This window comes from Geospiza fortis, unplaced genomic scaffold (assembly GCF_000277835.1).
Source record: "Geospiza fortis unplaced genomic scaffold, GeoFor_1.0 scaffold195, whole genome shotgun sequence".
In the NCBI taxonomy this organism is placed as follows: Eukaryota; Metazoa; Chordata; class Aves; order Passeriformes; family Thraupidae; genus Geospiza; species Geospiza fortis.
The window spans coordinates 1,185,801-1,195,125 of NW_005054324.1; the positions used below are offsets into that span (position 1 = coordinate 1,185,801).

Consider the following 9,325-nt stretch of genomic DNA (forward strand, 5'->3'; position numbering starts at 1 on the left):
CCAGGTCTCAGTGTTCAGACAACCACAGTGATTCTTTAATATTTATGTCAAGAGATGTCTCTTATATCAAGAGATGTATTCTCTACTCTTTTACTAGAACATTCAAAGTAAACTAGAAAGCTTATAATTAAAAGAGTTAAACAAATCTGAAATCTTTGGTTAAGGCACCAATATAAACCTGGAGCTGCTGAAATGGAAAACAGAATGAGTCACAATCCAAGAAACGCCTCAGGCTTGCCATTCTCTCAGTATATGCCAATATTCTCTAATAAACCTGATATGCTAACATTCACAGCACCCAGCACATGTTTTAGACAGTTACCAACATGAAAACAAGTGTAGATATATATGCACCTTTGCTGTCCTTGTGCTTTGCAGGGATATTTGTTGTCCCAGCTTCCTGGATGCTTCCTTAGAAGGGCCCCGGGAACATTCTCTGAGCATTTCTTGGCCCAGTATGAGCAGGATTTTCTAGGAACCAGAGCTCACGTCGAGGGAATACTACCTCAAAGGGCAAGAGTGGGCTAAGCCTCAGGAGTGGCCTAGAATTCAGAGTATTGCCTGGGTTGTTTTACCATATATAGCCAGGATACTGTCTTTAAATACTTTGACATTCAAGTCTTTGATTTTGCCCTTATTCCCAAAGGTTCTGTTGGAAAAGGCTGTGACTTATTCCAGCTGCATTATCTACGGGTTTCCATCTGAATGATAGAGATCTTTACATGGAATTCTTTCTCAAAGAGAAAAATAATAGAATCATAGAAAGAGTCATAGAAAAATTATAATTAGACTCAATGAACAAACATGAGCATAGAGGCACACACACAAAATAACAAAGACAGCTATAAATTAAAATAAAAGGGGCAGACCTTCAGCTGGTATAAAGAGAAGTGCTGATTAATCTTGAAGCTATAATGAATGAGAGAGCATGCACTAATAAAATAAATGCATTGCTAGCAGTACAAATAAAACAGTTTTGAGCTGTTTTCACAAACACAACAAGACAAAAAAAGGAAGGTTGAAATCTATCTGTAGATTACTTTATTCCCTCTGTGCCTGCCAGGAATTTTACATGCAGTTATAGCTGTCTAACTATCAAAAAAGACCGAGTGAGAAAATGGAAGGAGTCCAGAGAGTCCAGAAAACAGCAAAAATGATCAGAGAGCTGGAGAGACTGATACGTAGTGAGTGACTAAAATAGAAATGAATTTTTAAGACATTGGCTGTATGACAATTAAAGAAATACAGCAGCCTACAGTCTGAAAGCACAAATACAAAAAAAGAGGGACTTTTATGGGAAAATAGAAAGGGAAACTGAATAATAAAAAAAAAAGCTTTCTGGATTTCCAAAGTAGACTGAACTAGACCTCCAAGCATGTAAAAGATCTGCTAGTCTAGGACTAAAAATGTTCTCTCCCTGCCCCACACACCTGTCTACAGCAGGCCTCTTAACAATTTCTTATTCCCGTTCCTATTAATTCATCTGCATAGTTCAGTGCTCTTTACTACTAAAACAGAGTAGTAGCTAGCATTTTATTCAAGGACCATCTAGCCCTGGTCAAAAGTTTTTGAGAACAAACCAATCCTTAACCTAGTTCCTGTTCTCTGCTATGTCTCGTGCCACTGCTACCACAGGCACAAACACTGAAGGAAATTTTGAGATGCAAGCTTAGCATACATATACTTGCTTTCAGCACGTTTTGAACCCACTGGTTGCTGCTAACTCTTTGGACAAGAGTTTCCCTGTTCCCCCTGGATTTAATAAAAAGTCAGAGAGAAGAGGAAGAGCACATGGCCTTGGGAGGGAGTGGCCTGGAGGGAAAAACCCCAGAAGTAGCCAAATGAAGATTAATCACAATTTGCTAGACTTTGACTATTGATAATGTACCTCTTCTCTAGAAAGAGGTACATTATCAGTAGTCAAAGTCTAGTCTTGCATCCTATCTGCTCCAATCTCCTTTCTTGGGATAACCTGGACAGAGCAAACACTGTAATAGACATACATTCATACATACAATGTGCATGTATATCACACATACCTGTGTAGTAATAAATGGACCAGCTGCACTGACACCACAGGGGCAGGACAAGTCATACTAGAGATGTCTTACAGCAAGAAGGAATGTAATCCAAGGCACCTCCAAGAGTGATCCATTCTTCAACTACACTTGTTTGACTCAAAATAATCAGAAAAATTATCAGTTGCTCACAAGGTCATTTGTGTTCTGTTGTCATCTTTTCTCAGTGGAGTTTTCCAAGTAGGAATTTTTTTAATTGCATGCCCTTTGAAAAAGTATCCTGCAAATTCTGCTTTTCTCAGAGGAGCATCCTTTTTCATAAAGGAAGGGTTTTACCTCAGAAATTGCTTTACTTACCTAAAGAAGTCAAGATTTAACCAAGCTATCAGACTTTTAAAAGACAATAAAGTTAAGTTTAAGGGAAAAGATCCAAGGAATAGCATATGTGTGGCACTCCTTGGGCAAGTAAAAGTCAGAGCCTTACAAGTCCCAAGTGTAGGAACGGCCAAAGTCTTGGAAAAGAAAAATTCTTCATTCTATGTACAGCTGACTTATACATACTTCTGGCTTTCCAGTAAGCCATTTGAAAACTATATGATGAATAAGAATGGAAAATATTTTTTCTATACTTTAGGAATAAGACATGAAAAGTTTGTTGTCTACTTTATGGATGAGAATGTACTAAACACCTCAGAGATTTTCTGGGTCATTAACATACTGCAAACAGACCAAAAATGCAGTCTTAGCAAAAGTAGTTTATCAGACCCTAAGTATTTTTGTAAAGGAACTACAGCAAAGAATGACATAATTCAAGCATAATATGTTCAGTTTTCCTCTCCTGTACACAAAGCATGAAAAGAGCAGAAACTGTTGAAAAGATCAAAGAGATTTTCACATAGAGAGTTGTTAAACAGCAAGTTGCAGAAAACATCTCAAAAACTTAGTGGCAGCAAGCCCCTGAAATGTAGTTTAGTCTACGAAATGCAAATGAACCAATTCTAATCTCAATCTAGTGACTTTCACATTTTTCCAGATAGATGGCTTTTAAAAACAGACCTAAGAAGTGTTTGACCCATCTGCTGAATGGATAGAAATCTGCATCTTCAGAAAAAAAAAAAAAGCTTTTTAATATCAAAAGCACCTAAGCCTGTGGTAACTATTGAAGAGTTCAAGAGTTTGATTTTTATCTTTATAGAAGCCATCAGTCAATGGCAGCACACTGCTTCACATCCCCAGTCATCACCTGCTTTCCCAACAGACATAGCTTCCTGCAAAGCATCACTTCATCAACAGAAGAAAGAATAAAACAACCCTTAGCAGAGTCCAAATTAAAACAGAACACTCATCAATCTCCAAAAAATAGTGTGGTGCAAGGTAAAGGATCCTCCATCACTGACAACTAATGACAGAACTTTTGCAACCAAAAACCATCCAAGAAGAGTTACTGCTTTTATAATGATTTTTCATCAGAATCTGGTTTAACTTGGATGCTCATAGAGAAATCACCTGGTCCTTCCTGCAAATCCCACAAGCACCCAAGCTGTTTCTATATTTCTTCCACAATATCCTTTTTCCTTTTTCATTTCAGTGGACAAAGAGACCAAGCTCAGAAGCTCTAATGAGCTTCTAGGTTCTGGTTTCATGCTACACTGCTTTAATACCTTTCTTTACTCTGCTTATATAAGGAAACAGCCATAAACACTGGAGTTACACATTTTAACAAGCTCCCACCAGTCAGCTGAACAGTAGCAGCATTTGGCCCACTGTGCTGCAAGGCTAAAGCAGATAGTTCTGCTCCCCAGCGCTGGCAGAGCTGGGGCATGAACAGGCTCAGGAGTTGTCATTCAGTGCTGAGTAGCTTTTCACACCCTACAGCCCTTTCTCAACCTTTTATAACATGCAGCTGGCCCACTGAGCAGGAGCTTCATTAGGGTCTCTTATACTTGGCTTAAGTCTTATCCTTAAACACAGAGGAAACATTGATTATATCAGCCCCTGCAATGATGTAAACATTGAAGTGGCCAGCAGGTCTGGGGAAGTGATTGTCCTGTACTCGGCACTGGCGTGGCCACACCTCAAGTTCTGCGTCCAGTTCTGGGCCCCTCATTACAAGAAGGACATTGAGGTGCTGGAAGATGTCCAAAGAAGGAAACCAAGGCTGGTGAGAGGTCTTGAGAGTAAGTCCTGTGTGGAGCAGCTGCAGGATTTCCGTACCACTCTTCCGAACCATGAGGAAGGAGGCTGTGGCCAGGCGAGAGTCTGTCTCTTCTCCCAGGCAAGCAGACACAGAACAAGAGGAAATGGCCTCAAGCTGCACCCAGGGGGACTCACATTGGGCATCAGGAAGAGTTTCTTCCCTGAAAATGTGGTCCAGCACTGGAACAGGCTACCCAGGGAGGTGGTGGAATTACCATCCCTGGAAGTGTTCAAGAAATGACTGGATGTGGCACTAAGTGCTACAGTGTAGTTAACATGGTGGTGATCAGTCAAAGGCTGGACTTGATCTTGGAAGTCTTTTCCAACCTTAATGATTCTATGATTTAATACATATCATATATACAGATAGCCTCCTAATCCCAACCTGGGAACTTTTCACTAGATCACCACTTCTTTCAGCTTTCAAATCTGAGTCTCAGCAAATCACTGTGAGTTTTACCCTGTAACACATACTGACATTAATAACAGCTCTGATGATACATCCTATAAACTGCTGGTAGAAGCAAAAATTTTAAAAAACTGAAAGCTCAAAAGAATGAATTATGAAAACAGACTGAAAATATTTCCAAACTTACATTGGTGGGAGAAAAGAAAAAAGAAATAGCTAAAAATGTCTGAGCCCAGCCCCTTTGCTGTTCCCTGTGCTCTCTATCTGCTCACTAGGAACCATATTCCCACTGTTGGTATTAAACAGCAAACTCTCTCATCCCTCAGTGGAGACTCTTTGAGCGCTATTAAATAATCAAAACAGCAACTCAGGAGACCTCATGGGAGTACTTACTTTCTTCCTTTCTCATATTAGAAATCAGAAGCTATTCTGAAAGCTACTATAAACATATCTATTGCCACTAACTTCGCTTGGCTAAAAAAGATCCAGAAAGTCCTAAAATAATTTCCACAACCAGTTTTTGGCCTGAACATATTCATCATGTCAACTCTATTCTGACTCTCAAAGCAGCTTTCACCTCAACACATATAAAATCTCCATAGAACCATTTGGCTAAATTTAGCAGCAATGGACATAATTCAGCTAATTAAATATAAATGTTTTTATTTTAAATAAACAGCTTACATTTATTTGCATTGATTGGCCATTGAAAACACTGAATTTTATACTCCACAGGACAAAAAATGACAAGAAAAGCATAAGAGAGTTTCCATACACAGAGACAGGATCTCATTATCCTTTTAATGGACTAAGTCAAAGGCCACTGCTTCAGTGGTGACAAAGTAGGACACACATGATTTACACACTTTTTCCAAAAGTCTCCCATCAGGTTTTCCTACGCAAACTCCTCAAACATGCAATTTATTTGACTTTTTAATTTTTTTTGTTTTAGCTTACATAGATATGGCTATATCAAGGCAATGCATTAGCATTTGCAGTTTAAACCTCTCTGTGTGTCAAATCTGAATATTTAAACTGCCCACTGTGTAAAAAATAAAATGTAGCTTCTAATCAATATCTTTAATTTGCAAGGCCCTTCAGGGTTGGCTTCATTTTAACACATCTCACATATCCCTGAATGCCACACAATTTCTTCAGTTCTCTACAACTGCTTCCTTCCTTCAAATGGATTTACATCCAGGCATAAATTTATTTTCCATAGAAGGAAATTTGGGAAAAGAATTGCAACTTTTCCACTAACACTGCCTGGTTCACTTCTTGAAATCTCAGCCTCTCCCCTTCACCCATGCTGCATGGCCAGGGGACAGCCGCAGCCACTGATTTTACACCTCATTTCTAATGTAAACAAATATTGAGAGCCCATCTGACCTTTTGTATCCCAGTATACTGCCTGTCTGTGAAATGGCAGTAACAGAAATTCCCCAGGTATGTCATAGAGATATGAGGGTAAAAGAAAAGATTATTTTCACAGCTCCTCTGAAATAATTAAGTTTTTCAATACTGATCTTGAAAAGAAAATAACATATTTGAAGTACACATCTGTAAAAATCCCAATAAAACTATAAGAGAAATTAATAGGACTCCTGGTATTTATGTCTTTGAAAATGTGAAGTGTATTTTGTATAATAATCATTATATGATCCTTTTAGATTAAAGTACAAATACTTTAAAAGGGAAAAGAGTGAGAAAATGGGAAAAGGATACCCTAAGAGCTGAACTCATCCTGACAAGCAAAATAGAATGGATGAGGCCCAACTGGCCATTGCCTATGGTCTTGTTGCAAAGACAGGTGCTTTTCTCAAATGCTAAGTAAAACTGTGAAAGCTGTTGCCAAAAGATACATAACTGACATGCCTGCCCTGCTCAAGAAAGAAGGTTTGTATCTGTTTATAAAATGCTACAATAATCAAAGTAATACTCAAAGCTTAAACAGGAACATCCTTATAAAACAAATATAGAATTAAATGAACACCACATTTTTCAATAAAATTACACATTAGTTAGAGTCTAAATGTAACATTTTTTTTCAAGGACAGATATGAAAACTTTTTTGCCAAGATCTTTGCTCTCCAAAAATCTGTTTGTGAACTGAGATGTTTCTGCTGCACTTCACACCTCAGAAGAATTGCAGTGAACATGCAAGACAATCCTTCTCCAAACCAGTTCATAAAAGTCCTTTTCCAACAATGTGTATGAAAACAGTAATAAAACTACTGAGCTTACCACAGCCTTGCTTGCTTTTTTGGATACCCCATCTATATATCTGCACCCATTGCTCATCCCTGGACCTGTACTTTTGATTACAAGCTTTTTGGGAGACTGTTTGTTCAATAGCTGTGTACTCTGTACCACAGTACATTCTGAGACACTCTTCTAATACAAAGAATTCATAATAATGAACAATGTCACCATTTTACTTGTTAAAAACATAGCAGCAAAAGGTGCAATGGTTAGAAAATGGAGATATATTTCTTCAACAGCTGATGTTACCTTCAAGCAGAAGTTTAGCACATAAAGAACTATACCTGGGCCAAAGCATAGAAACACTCACATAAATATGTATTTCATGTCACATGATAGAATTCCTTGGCTGTTTACCAACACAGAAATTTAAAAAAAAAATCTGTCCAAAGGTTATTAGAGAATATCATGTAAGATTGGAGAAGATTTGCATCTGGTTAATGGTCCTTTTTCTCTACTCTTACTTTTGTACTTCAAAGTGCTCTCTCCAGCTGTGGAGAAAAAGCAGAAAGCTGAGCCTGGTGTCCCTGAACATGGATACTGGAAAAATCCCCCTTATTAAACACGGCATATACCTCCTCTTATTCTGGGCATTAGCCAGGGATTATAACTTGATGCTGCTCTGACTTTACTCTCACCTCACTTCATAAGTCATATAAAAATATTTTCCAAGATAACTACCAAAGTTATTGAAGACAGAATGATTTAAGGGGCTTTTAATAACCAGCATCCTCAGTCATATGCAGACTTGAGCTTTTATTACTTTTAAATAGGCTGTCCATGAAAAATATTATTCTTTCAGGAGCAATTGCATCACCACTTTATTTCAAATCCTCAGAGATTACAAAGGTAAACTCTTGGTTTTTCCATGGTGCTTTCTCAATGTTTATCGATTAATACAATAACAGATTTCAAAAAGTATATGGACATGAACAAGAAAGTGCTATTTGCTTTTTATAAATGGGGCAGCTACTGCAAGCCCACTCTCCAGTGGCAGACTCTGATTTGGGAGATCTATCAAGAAGAACCAATCCCTAGCTTTTAGCAAAGCTGGAACTGAGCAATAAAGCTATGGAATCAGGCTCCAGCTGGTTGGCTTGAGCGAGATGCAGCAGGAGGGGTTGGGAAATGGGCAGAGCTGTTCAAAAGCAGGTCCCAGGTCATGCACACGCACCTGATCCGTGTCTCTAGTGAGGGGAGAAGTAGGAAATAGTTGGTACAAACCAGTTTGGTCTGACTTCTGTAACTAAGGAGCTAGTTTGGGAGCCTGTGTTGCCGGCTTCTACCTTGCTTTTCAGCAGCACCAATCCAAATTTCTGTGCCTAACCCAAGCAGCTACCAGAAACCTGATGAATGCCTTTGGGCTGCACTCACATCCCTGTATCAATAGACCAAGAAAATAACAGCTGCTGTACAGAAGCACCCTGAAGGGTAGGGCAAATATATTTGTTTTCTATAATTGTTTTTTCATTCTTCTCACTCATGGAGCAAAGAGTAATGGAGGAAGGCAGGAGGAGTGAGGGGAAGCAGGGTAGAAATGCAGCTCATAAGTATGTCTTGAGTCATCACGCTGTTCCTTTGCTTGCCTTTGAACCTATCGTAAACTCAGATTTGCAGGCTTTTTAGATCTAGTCCAAAACATTTACGTGAGTATCACTAAGCTCACTAATATGGGAGAAAAAAGCCCATCAATACGAATTACACATTGATGCAAAGCTTTTCTGCAGAAGTTTCCGACAAGAACAATGCAATATGAACCAGAGCATTGTAACAGGTGATATCCTACCCAAATTTTGAATACTTGTTTTTATATCACTTTCTTGTGAGATTTTTAAACCTTAAACCTCTCCGTAACTTCATGCAGCGGCGAAAATTAAAGGAAGTTAAAGTTAACAACTTCCTCTTTAATTTAACAGGTCTGGATGATTGATTAGTAATATCACTTCTGTCTGAGACTGACAGGTGACTGCGGTTATTGAATGCAGCAAGAAAGAACTCCTGGCAGCTCATGAGATCGCTCTGCATATCAATATTATCAGGTACTTTTAGCAGTCGTTATAATAGTTTTGTGACTTTATACAGATCACTCTTAGGTTTAAAACATGTTCTCAAATAAAACAGAGGAAATTATTTGTATGGACTGAAGCTAAAACCCAAAGAAGGCTTGAAAATACTTATAATGGCTGTAACAGTATTTTATTGCAGCAAAAATTAGGCAGTTTAAGCTGCACAAGCCAAGTAAATCCCGCTGGAGTGTCACGGGCCACTGGGGCCGGGCACGGGAACCTCGGCGGGCAGTGCGACCCAGCTCTCCTCCCCGCTTCTGTCCCTTTTCCCCTACAGCCGCAGAGGGGCACAGACACGGCCCAGCACAGCCCAGAGCACAATCCCCTCCCCTGTTTGTTTCGGCTGCCTGTGGTTGCGATGCCACAAGCGCCCA

The 9,325-nt window shown here is 39.1% G+C and overlaps 1 protein-coding gene across 1 annotated transcript in view; it reads left to right on the forward strand.

Annotated features, from left to right (window-relative positions):
* The window catches only part of CAV2 (caveolin 2), a 91,010-nt gene that overhangs the window by 72,360 nt on the left and 9,325 nt on the right, over positions 1–9,325 (forward strand). The gene's annotated exons all lie outside the window — the stretch shown is intronic.